This window comes from Cydia amplana, chromosome 10, assembly GCF_948474715.1.
Source record: "Cydia amplana chromosome 10, ilCydAmpl1.1, whole genome shotgun sequence".
NCBI lineage: Eukaryota > Metazoa > Arthropoda > Insecta > Lepidoptera > Tortricidae > Cydia > Cydia amplana.
The window spans coordinates 11,794,825-11,808,977 of NC_086078.1; the positions used below are offsets into that span (position 1 = coordinate 11,794,825).

At 37.0% G+C, this 14,153-nt stretch overlaps 2 protein-coding genes across 2 annotated transcripts in view; one reads left to right on the forward strand and one right to left on the reverse strand.

Moving 5' to 3' along the window:
• Nucleotides 1-14,153, reverse strand: part of LOC134651308 (hornerin-like) — a 215,213-nt gene that overhangs the window by 85,830 nt on the left and 115,230 nt on the right. The gene's annotated exons all lie outside the window — the stretch shown is intronic.
• The window catches only part of LOC134651321 (monocarboxylate transporter 10-like), a 187,261-nt gene that overhangs the window by 77,137 nt on the left and 95,971 nt on the right, over nt 1-14,153 (forward strand). The window lies entirely within an intron of this gene.

Below are 14,153 nucleotides of genomic sequence, written 5' to 3' on the forward strand. Positions count from 1 at the left end.
AAGTGCTGTCGAGCGTGTGTGATCTTGTACTTTAAAGTATTCGCGCCTTGTTACTTTTAAGATATCAATTATTTACATCTCACAAAAAAATATATATATATACCTGACCATATTATATTAAACTTCCTTAAATGTATGAACTTTTATTTGATTGCACATTTAATATTTTCTTTACACTAGGAAATGTCCATTATTTTTGTGTAAAAAGAACTAAAAATTATGTAAAAAAATACTAACAAATATTTCCACACGACGCTTAACAGTCGTAAGGTCGTAAGCCACTGGAAACCTTATTCAACTGTGTAAGTACCGTATTTTCGTGAGTTACACGAATTCCAAATATCCCAACTTATTTTTCAATGGCTCTACAATCGCCATCAGATATATCGGAGCGGCCAAGATGCTCATAAATATATGTACACGCCTCTACTGTCAAGGCGTTAAAGTTCGTGTTTAGATATTTTTGAGCTGATGGCGAGTGTACTTTACGCGTGGTGGGACTGGTGGGCCATGCCATAATAGTGCCCTCCTAAGCCGAATACCGCTATCTCAAAAACAAATGATTTTGAAAATGTAACTATCGGATGTAGAAACTAAAGTATAAGTAAGCAATGAATTATCTTTTGAGATAGCGCTATTTGGCTTAGTAGGGCAGAATAGTCCTCAATATCGAAAACGCTTCCTCAATCTCATAAGTTTACGTGCGCATAAGTTACTTACTCCCCAACAGATAATAAATAACTGTTATATCTTCTTTGAGACATTTATATCTTCTTAACACAAGCAACAATGGAGGCGACACCGGCAGTGCCGGGGCGGGATCGAACGTCGAAAATAATTTATTTACCGAACCGGGTTGACCTCGACTTGTGGCGTATTAACCATATCAGCAATACGGCGATATAACCAGACATAATGTTTACTAGATGTCGCATGTGTAGGTACAGTCAAACTATTAAATATCGAAACCAATAAAGTGTCAAAACTATAGCTGGTCAAGCAAATCTTTTTTATGGGACGATATCCCTTCGCGCCTACATTTTTCAAATTTGCCGCCTTGTTTTACTGACAAGATCTGCTTGACCAAGTATATGTACGTAACGAACTTATTCCGATATATTAAGGTAGTGAGTACATTTTTATCACTTTGTCCGTGTCGATATTTATTATGCAAAAAAGCTTAGAAGTGTATTAAGGAATGGAATTTACATAATAATTATTATATGAAGCACCCAAATAGTGAGCGTTGGGGTACCTAATCTACTAAGGTAATTGAGGTATATGTCTGTGGCAGTAATGGCCTGGTGTGGCAATCTACAAAATAATGAGTTCAGCGAACTTGCTTTCTTAACAGTTATCTTCTCGTACCCTTTCCTATACGAAATTATGACCCAGCGACATATTACTTTCAGGATATCCGGACCATCCCTTCCTTCGTACGTTTGGGGCATTCGTATGCTCTTCATCTTCATGTGAATGGGTAGACGCCTATAGCCTTTCTGAATTTAGGAGAAGACGGATGGTTAGGTTCCAAATGTCTCGACGTCAAATATATGTATTTTTGCCTTTCTAAGCGGAATGATGAGTTTCATAGTTTTATATGATTTATCGTTAGGTATCCACTACATGACTGTTGTAAAGAAAAAACAGAATTCAATGCAGTATCATATATATGTCGGAGCGAGATACCAGAAAGACGTATTGCAGCATTACAGTTCATAGTTAGACGCCTGTAAAAGTCGATTAGCAATGTTTGGCTATGTATTATTTGCTTGTAACGAAATAATGAAGCTGCGTAGTGAGTAACGCCACCATCTATTGGCGTATCGATGAACTAAAATGACAGGTAGAAGGCTTTGGAACGTCAAGAGGGGTATCTTGAGTGAACGTAGGCACGAGCAGGCATTTTTGTCGTTATGTTGGTAGACTGGTCAGGCAGGTTTACCAACTTGAATTGGAGGCGGGAGCGGTTGGCTCCGCCGCTGGAACTGGCTTCCTTCTTCTTGATCGGACCGCGCTAGAGATCGGACGTTAGCCAAGCTCGTGCCTAATTCGCTACGTTCCTGAAGGCTTACACCTGAAGGATTATTCTGAAAGCTTATAGATTCTCACGTTCTTTAACCGTTTAGCTAAGTGTTTTATTCCAAGTGTTATTTTGATTTCTTATGTGCCATTATAAGCTTACTTTTGTAAAATAAAGAAACTATGTGTTGTTTTGAAAAGATGTGTCCCGCCGAGTTTGTTGCCGGGTTAAATCTTCTCGAGTCAGAGGTGTAGGGTTGGAGCCGGTGTAGTTTGACTTGAATAAAGATTTGAACGGATTTATGCGATCTTTTTATTTTCAAATCACACCTTTTAAAACTAAATAGCAATTAGTTATTTTTATCGCTTAGTCCTAAAATATGGTAGGCACTAGTATGGTTAACAAGTCCGAATGTTTATTTCATGCGTTTGTAGCATACCTACTATTTTGGCTGTGAAGTAATACATCTAGGTACTACCCCCACGCGCCCACCGCCATCGGGACCATCCGTCGCCGACATCAGCAAGTGGGATGAATGCGGAGTTTCATGTATTGCTTACACAGCCACCTGGGAGCGTGGTGTATTTCTGGTGACCTATATTCCATAATCTGGACACGTGGTAAATGGTAAGCTCACGTGTCTAACCTTCATTGAAAGGTGAGTGTAATTCATTGTTATTTGGTGAGAATTATTGTGAAATTGTGAATTATGATTGAGGCAGTCGAGCATAGCGGTCGTTACGTGACGTCATCTCTGGTATCGCCACGTTTCTTTATAATTAATTTTTGTAATCCATTTAAATCAAAGCGATCTTGAGTTATTTTGATTTGAAATCCATACTGTTAATTAAAACCAAGTATTATCTATCACGACGTGATACTATTTCATCGCTCACTTGTGAATCTACCCTCAATAATTGATTTTTCATGAAAATACAATTAATTTTTAAAATCCATTTAAATCTAAGTGATCTTAAGTTATTTTGATGTGAAATCCATATTGTTAATTAAAATCAAATATTGGCTGTCGCGACGTGATATTATTTCATCGCTCACTTGTGCATCTACCCTCAAAAAATATTTTTTTTCATGAAAATACAATGCACCGTTAGAAATTGATCCTGCTGATTTGCAAATGCATAGGATTATGTAATCTTTACCCTGTAACCTTTAATAATTAATAAAATTGCGACAAATTATTGCTCGTAATGCCATGATAGATCACAAATCGTGCATACTATGGAAACACGAGCTACGCATATGAAAATTAATGTTACAGTGTCCTGCAGCCAGAGCCGAGCGAACTTGCAGACATCATACCATTACGCCCGTGACACAGAAGCAGCTGTGCAGTATCTTCTGTGCTGGAGATTTGTAAATAAAAGGACAGGTTTCGTTCTAATTGTTTATTAGTGAATTTTATTTTGAGTGTAATGGCGAAGCATAACAGTCGAACGTAACTAGCTGTCACTTTTCGTATTGGCCCATTTTACCGTGTTACTTATTTTTGAAACACGTGTTTGTTTGTTCATAGAATGAAATAAAACTCACTCATTGAAGTTTAAATTTTATTCTGAGATTTTTGAAGTCCCGTATACATTGGAAACATGTGTTTTGTGTCTGCTACCTTGCATTTCATAAACCTTTTGAGTTTAGCCTGCATACATGATAAACCTGATACCGTGCAAATGATGATTTCAGTAACAGCCAGCTATGTTGAACCACATCGTGTCTCTCGCAATCTGCCGCAGCAACGGCAACGGCAAGCGGAAAGGATCAGCCTCCGTGCTTGGGTTGGACCTCACCACCACCACCTTTGACTTGGTCGCGTGCATCATACTTTATTAAGCTGGTGAGCAGTTCCCATTTCGTTGGGATTATTTTGAGATGTTTTACTTCTGCATAGAAGTCTTGAGCGAGTTTCTGTTGTTACAGCTAAGGAAGAAAGCTATCTTTAGTGATTTTGATCAGTAATGTTCAGTTTCAGTTGATCAGTTGACGCTGATAGTACCAATGGTTCTGAGTAACATGATTTAAAGACCTGTTCTTATTTTCTTTTTTTGGAATTCACTGTTAACATTGTTTTGCTTTCGACGGACTGAAAGCTTGTACTTTCGTAGGACTGAAATTACGCCCGATGGACTGGGCACTACTGTTTTGCTTTCGATAGACTGAAGGCACGCCCGATGGACTGGGCAATACTGTTTTGCTTTCGATGGACTGAAAGTATGCCCGATGGACTGGGTATTGTTTAGTGACCGCATCAGAAGTGCCGGAGCATGTAAGAGGTGCACGTGGTCTGCTTTTTATGTGCAGAATGCTCTTTGCGAGGAGTAGCACTTACGCGGCTGAGATGGTTACTTCTGACGAGGGTCTGGTATCTGCCGAAGGACTGGCAATGCACCGAAGGACTGGTGTTGTTTTGTTAAAAATGAATTCCCGTTTATGTACTGTGTTCATACGAGTAAAATTGGAACTATCAATTCAGAATGTTATTTATTTTAAGATGTCTTACAAAAATTTAGATCACATATGACCAATTTTTTTTTTATGCCAGATAATTTCCCCGTAAATTGATATTGACGACAATAGTAGTGATACTGTCGAGCCATTGCTTAATTCATTAATTAGAGCTGTTGTGATTTGTGTTTTTGATGTTTGGGATTGTTTTGTTTTCACATAAATTTGAGAGTATCCGCCAGATGGAGGCGATGATTATTGGAGTGTATCCGTTAGATAGCGGCGATGATTACTGATGATTATTTTATTTAGTCGTTGCTCGATGGACTATTTTTGACTAGAGAATTGAGGATTGTTAAAGTAATTTAGAACAATTATTTTTTTCTGGTTTGATTGATAACAAGGTTTAATGTTAATAGTAATTTGAGTGAGACCCAAATTGTTGGTCAGGAATGACCGAGCGATGAGATACTGTGCTGAGTATTTTGTTACAGAATCAAATGCATACACCCACACACGAGGACGTGTGTAGCGCAGGACGGCCGTGTCGGAGCGAGATACCAGAAAGACGTATTGCAGCATTACAGTTCATAGTTAGACGCCTGTAAAAGTCGATTAGCAATGTTTGGCTATGTATTATTTGCTTGTAACGAAATAATGAAGCTGCGTAGTGAGTAACGCCACCATCTATTGGCGTATCGATGAACTAAAATGACAGGTAGAAGGCTTTGGAACGTCAAGAGGGGTATCTTGAGTGAACGTAGGCACGAGCAGGCATTTTTGTCGTTATGTTGGTAGACTGGTCAGGCAGGTTTACCAACTTGAATTGGAGGCGGGAGCGGTTGGCTCCGCCGCTGGAACTGGCTTCCTTCTTCTTGATCGGACCGCGCTAGAGATCGGACGTTAGCCAAGCTCGTGCCTAATTCGCTACGTTCCTGAAGGCTTACACCTGAAGGATTATTCTGAAAGCTTATAGATTCTCACGTTCTTTAACCGTTTAGCTAAGTGTTTTATTCCAAGTGTTATTTTGATTTCTTATGTGCCATTATAAGCTTACTTTTGTAAAATAAAGAAACTATGTGTTGTTTTGAAAAGATGTGTCCCGCCGAGTTTGTTGCCGGGTTAAATCTTCTCGAGTCAGAGGTGTAGGGTTGGAGCCGGTGTAGTTTGACTTGAATAAAGATTTGAACGGATTTATGCGATCTTTTTATTTTCAAATCACACCTTTTAAAACTAAATAGCAATTAGTTATTTTTATCGCTTAGTCCTAAAATATGGTAGGCACTAGTATGGTTAACAAGTCCGAATGTTTATTTCATGCGTTTGTAGCATACCTACTATTTTGGCTGTGAAGTAATACATCTAGGTACTACCCCCACGCGCCCACCGCCATCGGGACCATCCGTCGCCGACATATATATAATATCATATACTCCTGTAACAACAAATAGGTCTAAGAAAATAAGTAGGTTTTAGTGTTTTATACCGAAATGCTACTACTTACTTTAGTTTTAATGATAGCAAGCGATTCAAAATACGATCAACGCATAATATTGAGGCTTCCTTTTAAATACCTAGCCATCAATCATATTAAACGCGTGTAAAATTAACCAGTTTACTAAGTGGTTCGCCAAAACGCAGCACGTTGTGTGGCCAGCAATCTAAAATTGATATATTTGCCTCAGGCAATCGATTATGGTCATTATTTCAAGGGCTTAAAGTCTATACCAATACACTCTAAAATTTTACTTAGTACAGTCACGGTCAAAGCTTGTCTACATATACAGGTTACCCAGGTTGCCCTCACAGCCATCAACCCCTAGCCTAGCCTTACGTAACAAGTTCATTCAAATACATAACTCACAAAAAAAGCTTTTTCATACATATACACTTTCGCCATATATATGTCGCAGTAAGATAGATAAAGCCGTTATATAGTTATAACCCTAGGGATATACTCGTAATTATATGTCGTAACATAGTTATACGAAAGCGATTCATTACTATCTTACTAGGAATATAACTATAATACGTCTTTAGTTTAGTGATATAGTTATATTACTGGATTAAGTTTAGTGAAATAATTGTAGGTAGGAGTGCGGCGGTGCGGCGGAGGTATAGTTATATCCCTAGGGATATAGTTATATGCCGTATAATATGTATTATGGAGGAGAGAGGAAACTCTCTCCTCTTTTTGCGTCGGGGGTCAAAAACCAACCCATATTTTCTTGTTTCTCAACTAAGATGAACATTGCTCATAAGTAATATGTTTATGACTATGATTGTACAGATGTTATCGCTCGTCTAACTGTAGCAAGCAATTTTAAAAGCATTGCCTTCGAATTCCGAGTGATCGCTCTTATTTGTAATAAGCGGTTATTATCAGATTAAACATGACTTCTTAACACCGCGGCTAAATGATTACGATCTACGATTTTATTCGGATGAAGTGGTGGGCCAGAAAGTTAAAAATGGCTGTGATATACGAACAGACAGACGAACGGACGGACAGACGGTCGTGATGAAATAACAAGAGTTCCGTTTTTGCCCTTTTTTCTACGGAACCCTAAAAAACTAAGCAAGTTTGTATCGTTGTCGAGTTACTGATGGACAACTGGATTCGGTTCTTTAGTTCTGTGAGGATATGTGCAAAACACAAACAAGAAAAAAGTTTTAAAACCTGGCGAAGTGAGGATTTAGTCCTAATTTGAAAAACTATTCACAATTACGTGAAGCAGTCGACAATATCAAATCCAAAATTATAAAAATCATATTAACTCACATTTATAGACGGGTCTAACGCGAAAATTGTGTCTATAAATGTCAGTAAATACTTATGTGTTCAAAACGCGAAGGTTTTAAATATTATATTATAAAAATCAGTTCGTGAGTTTTGTTTCTACGAACATGCCACAAATAATTATGTAAATATGTACATACATACATAAAAACGGCTTAAATTTCTTCAACAATAAATCCAACCAAAAGATGCAAGGCAGTTTTAATAAGTTTTTTTTAATTGTAATCCTTCCCATAAACGGGTAATAATTTTCGTTGAAACAAAAAAAAATAAGTTTAATCACTACCCGTAACGACCATTAAATTGTAACCCAAACCATTATTAATCACTCAAAGATAACACAAGATCTCTGGATATCGTCTTTCGCGGTTTACGCACTCAGTCACAAACGGGTGCCGAATATAAATGGTGGGTATTTGTTGTTTTGCAACGTTTTTCTCGTACGGGTGTTTTATTTACAAGTACTGATTGCGGCAATGACAATTCTTTGCGACGAATATTATGCGCCCACCCATACAATTTTTTTTAGATCGGAATGCTTCCCATCAAAATTATTAAAACACATATCACAGTTGTCATGAAAATGAATCCGCCTCATCACGACGTGAAACGTGGTCTCACCGTCTGAAAACCCGGGAATGAATATTACATTACCGATGGCATGTACCGAATACCAACTTGGCTTTATTGTCAGAACGGTCGACAAAAATGTTGAGCACTTTAGCACCGTAATCTGCAACTATATACTTTACTTATACATAATAGATTTGTTGTACAACAAGGGCATAAAGCGATCCTATATTGGTCCGAGTGGATATAAATGGACATTAATATTTTATGCCTGAGTACTCTGCTTTTCACTTCGATTGTGAGTAAAATATACAAAAATATCCAATATTTTAGGTTATTTTACAGTATTTATTCAAGACTAAAAAAAATTGTATACTCGGGCCGCTCCGCGGCTTTAACGAATACTTACAAAATGACAGGTTCTAAGTATGTTAATCATTTTCTCGAGCTATATACTACGTGATGAGATTTCATAAAATATAGAGATATGTAGTAAAGCTCGTTCCATCGTAATAACGTCGTCAAGATTAGGATAAGAGCACAGACTAGACTACCGGAGACTAATGTCGGATTGTGTCTCAGCGACATTAATCAAATGACTAGGCTAGGATTACTTAGGACTATTGTAATAGACTCACATAGGTATGTGTCTTTTAAGATGACGAAGAAGTGACAATGACAGTGGGGGAGGGGAGGAGGCTGAAGCTATACCAAATTTAATGTAAATTTGTCCAGCAGTTTAAGCATGAAGTCGTAGCAGGAGGAAGGACAACATCGGAAGGAAACCTGTACGTCATCCGAAAAGCAATTCATACAATGTATTATTTATGTGAAGTACCTAATCTACGTTGGGAATACATCTTAGTGAGTTTGGAGCAAACTCTCTTTTGTGGTGCGCGTGCCGCGACCGCTGCAGGGGACCATCGAGTGCGCCGACTTCTGGCCGAAGGGTGTCGTGTTTCGGAGGTTCCGGGGCAAACTGCCGAATCCGACACACGAGCAGCCGATGCAACGGAGCCACGCCGTTTTATCGACTAAATAACTAGTGTTTAGTTTTAAGTTTATAAAATACATATGTATGTTAGTCTGTAAGGTATTTGTAATATGGGCCTTGTTGCCTGAATTAAATTTAACAGCGGCTGGTGAGTCACAACTTGAACTAAACCATAGCACATTTAAACCCACTGATATGGAAACACAGCAAATAACTATGAGAAATAAAAGAAAACAGCCGGATGATGACTTTTGTACAAAATTTGAAAATTTTGAGTCGAAAATCATGGCAATGCTTACAAAAATGTCTGCCTCCCAAGCTACGCAGTTGAACACCATATCTCAGGATGTATCACAAATAAAGGACCAAATTAACCAAATCAAGATCACAACAGAAAAATTAGCGGAAGAACAAGACAAAATTAAACAAGACTTAGTAAACATAACTAACTTTAACAAAAATACTGAGCAAAAGTTTAAAACCCTAGAATGTGATGTCCAAAAGCTTAAGGGATCTATATCTGCACAATCTAGTGGTACAGTTACATTCGATAATATGATCACCGAAGTTCGTGAGCGAACGGAAAGGGAGAAGAATATAATTATATGTGGCATAAGTGAAATCACAAGCAACAACATCGAAGAGAGACGCTGCCATGACATCACCGAAGTCACTGAAATTACTAATTCGATCGTTCCTGAGCATCCTGAACCCCAAAAAGTAATACGGCTAGGAAAGTTTACTGAAGGAAAAGCTCGTCCAATAAAAGCGTCTTTCACATCTTCAGACACAGCGAAACTGATTTTACGGAACCGATCAGCAATACACAGTGAAAAGCCAAACGTTAAAATCTACTACGATGAAACCCCACTCCAAAAAAAAACAATGCAAAACCTAAAAGATGAACTGAAATGCAGAACTGATAACGGCGAGACAAACTTAATTATCAAGTACATCAAAGGCGTCCCTAAAATAGTTGAGGCAATTCCAAAAAACTACATAGCCAAAAATCCACCGAGAAACAACCTGCCATGAACGACGTAAATATCACCTACCAAATATCAAATAGCTACCACAATCTTACAACAGATAACAATGCCTTGACATTCCTAATACGAAGCATAGTAAAACCCGGTAAACTAGACGAACTAAGAGCTATTTCAGAATCTACAGCAAACAGAATACATGTTATTATAGTTACTGAAACTTGGATAAAGTCCGAAATCGAAGCCAAGAGGATACAGCTGCCAAACTACACACACTATTACAATTATAGAAGCAACGGGAGAGGAGGAGGAGTCTCAATATTTGTCCACAACAATCTGAAACATAACTTTATCGAAGGAACATGTAAAGACGATAATCACTACTTATGGATACACTTAAACAAATTTTCCTTAGACATCGGTGCAGTATATAAACCTGAGAGAACACACAACGAAGACTTTCTAGAGACATACTCACAACAGTTGCTAGCACGCAAGAGAGTACTGGTTTTCGGAGACTTTAATTATGACCTCCTTAAGCGAAGACGACCTACTTTAGCCTACAAACGCATGTTGCTAGAAAATGGCTATAATATACTTAATAAAACTGACCCAACTTACTGTACTCGAGAGACATCTAGCACAAAAACTATTTTAGATCATGTCTGCTCTAATATTAAAGATGTTCCCTGTCACCTCGCCGTCTTGGAAACCATGATTTCTGACCATAAACAACTATATTTGGAAGTGCATAAATTTAAGCCAATAAAAAATAAAAAGGCCCAATATGAAGCAATCGACTACAGTAGACTTAATAGTGAGCTACAAGCAGCCAATGTCAGCGGATGTAACAGTGAATATTTGAAACTGGAGCAAATCATCACAGAAGGGATCAGAAAGAGTAAAACAACAAAAACGAAAATACTTAACCCACCAAGAAGAGACTGGATCAACAAGGACATCATAGACGCCATAAACCAACGAAATCAACTTGGATACACTCACAAAAGACTAGAAAATGGTGTAGCAGCAAAAGAAGAATACTTACTTAAAAAAAGAGAGGTACAACGTAATATCCAAACCACTAAAAGCAACTACTACCAAAATCTGTTCCAAAAATGTTCAAACAAACCCCTAAAGATGTGGACATTAATCAAAGAACTCAGCAACAATCGTAAAAATACCAGCAACCCACCCCAAAAAATTGAAACAGACAACGGTCATATTTCAGATCCTACCGATATATGTAACTACTTCAATAATTACTTCGCTAATGTAGGGCCTACTCTTGCAAATAATATACCCGCACAATACCATAATCAATCTCCTAACGGTTCATCGTTCACTAGTCCATCGGAGCTAACTGAATTCGCGCCCACAAGTACGCATGAGATTGGAATGATAATCGATAACCTGAATTCAAATACAAGTACAGGACTGGATGGTATCACTTGTAAATCAATAAAATCTATCAAAGACCTTATTTTGGATGAACTAACGAACTGTATAAACGAATGCCTAAAGACTGGTTCATTTCCAGATTCACTCAAAATTGCGAAAGTTAGTCCAATTTTTAAATCTGGAAGTAAAACCGACGCAGGTAATTACCGGCCAATTTCGGTGCTCCCAGTCATTTCGAAAATCATAGAGAAAGTAATGTATACTCGTCTGGAACAATATCTGAAAACTATAAACTTCCTGTCTCCCAAGCAATATGGCTTTCGTCCTAAATCGAATACCCTCTCTGCTTGTATAGATCTCGTTACAAATATCAAAAACAAAATAGACCAAAAACAATTGGCTCTAGGCGTATTTATCGATTTGCGTAAGGCCTTTGACACAATAAGTCACAAACTATTACTAAACAAACTACATGCAATTGGTATAAAGGATTCTGCTGCTAGCATTCTTAAGTCGTACCTAACTAATCGATACCAAATAGTAAAAATTGGCGAAAATCAAAGCGCTCCTGAAATAATTACTTACGGAGTTCCTCAGGGCTCGATCTTAGGCCCTCTGCTTTTCCTTACCTACATCAATGATATTACTAACTTAAATTTAAATGGGTCAATTTCATTGTATGCCGATGACACAAGCTTATTTTATTTTGGTAGCGACGTAACAACCGTACTGAACCAAGCTCAAGAGGACCTAAATACGCTACAAGAATGGTTCCAAGCTAATTTACTGACTATAAACGTAACTAAAACAAATTATATAGTCTTCAGTGCTAAAAACAAGAAAACAACTCACTCTCAACCTTTGACTATAGACAATCAAGTACTCACTCAAGTAGAATCCGAAAAATATCTTGGTCTAATATTGGACAGTCGTTTAACATGGAAGCCACATATTGAGAAACTTCAGTCTAAATTATCATCTCTTATGGCTATGCTCAGAGGTTCAGTAAAATGTTTTCCAAAATCGGTACGGTATATTGTTTACAATTCGTTGATAAAATCCCATATAGAGTACTTGATTGAGGTATGGGGATGTGCAGCGAAAGTACATATAAAACCACTGCAACGAGCACAAAACAAAATCATAAAACTTCTCTTTAACTATAACTACCTAACACAAACTAAAAAAGTATACGAAGAAACCCAATTGATGACCCTGTCCCAACTATATAAATTTAATACGTGTGTCTTAGTGCGAAAAATTCTTGATAAAAAAATTCACACGCAAATATCATTTACAACAAAACATCAAGTGAGAAAGCGCTTACTAAGGAGAGCCAATGATATATGTCTTCAAGCGCCGCGTACAGTATACTATGGTAAAAGAAACTTAATGTATGAGGGCGCCCAGTTATATAATAGACTACCTAACCAAATAAAAGAAGCTAAATCATTTCCTATATACAAAAAATACTTAAAAAGTTACATCTTAATCAATTACTCCGAATTGACATAGCTATAAAACGCCAATTTATAATTAAGAAAAAAAAATGTTAATATAATTACTTAAATAATTTACTTACATCAATTATGAACTAAAAATATATATATATAAATAGAATGATTTAAAATTAATATTAATTACACGACATATACACATATATATATATATATATATATATATATATATATAATTTATATACAAACGATTAATAATATTGCCCCCTCGGCATGCTCTCGAGGTTACTGGCAAAGTAGAATAAAAAATAAAAATTACAAAAAAAAAAAACAAAAACAATTACATAATATATTTTACATTTTGCATTTATCTAGTAATTGCTATCAGCGCGTAGTACGCCATAGCGATTGAAAGTTAACACGTAATATAGCCCCATGCATGCTGTAGGACTGTTATCGCTTACTGCTGGGCGAGCTCGGAGGACATGCTGACCGCGTGGACCAACCATTATACACGCGTATCTTTGGCGCGCTCTCTTTATTAACGTCTAGGTCACGTTACGCTGGACTGCGCGACAGCCTGGTCCGCCCGCGCTCGCGCGATGACAATTTCCCTGTACCTACTGTACTTACCAGTTGCCGATTGATACTTCACAATTATAATACCCACATTCTTAATAAAAAATTATTTGCTTTGCTTAGTCCTAGAATATATTTTATGCTATTCGTGCACTCTGTAAATAATGTATATAATGTTTGTTTGTATTTCTCTATGTAAGTGAATGTAATATTCTTTTGGAGAAATAAATTCTTAAACCATAAATTTCTAAATAAATAAATAAAATGTCTTGTCTCTTTTGTACCTACATGTTACGATGAAGTATTAAGTGTTGCAGCTGTTTTGAGTTGTATTAACACGGAACACCAAGTTTGAAAACACATTTACTTTTCCAAAATATACTTTATTTTTAAGTAAATAAGAGCGCTTCGAGACGCATCGTGTAAGAACTATACTAACATTTACACAGACAGCTGTCGGTGATTAAGATCTATTCACTAATATATGTCATGTTTATCTTGTAATGTAGTTTGGAGACATTTCATAACAAACTGTGTGACAGTTACAAATATCCATAAAATCTCGGAATACTTAGGCGAATTGGGTATCAATTACGTGAATTTTATTAAATAATTACCTACCTACATCAATTCAAGGATTAGGAAACCTAATGTAAAATTGATTCGTTGAATGCTACTATTAACCAAATCTCATTAACATCACTGGTCTATGTATATTGTACACCCCAATGCTGTAAAGTTGCGGTTAATTAATTATGGTACTTATACACATTTAAAAATCTTCAATTTCATTTTTCAAAGGCTGTCTCATTTACTGTGATACACTTTGCTGTTCCACATTGCAAAGTCTGTGCAGAAGTTAAGTAAGTAGCTTATGTACCTA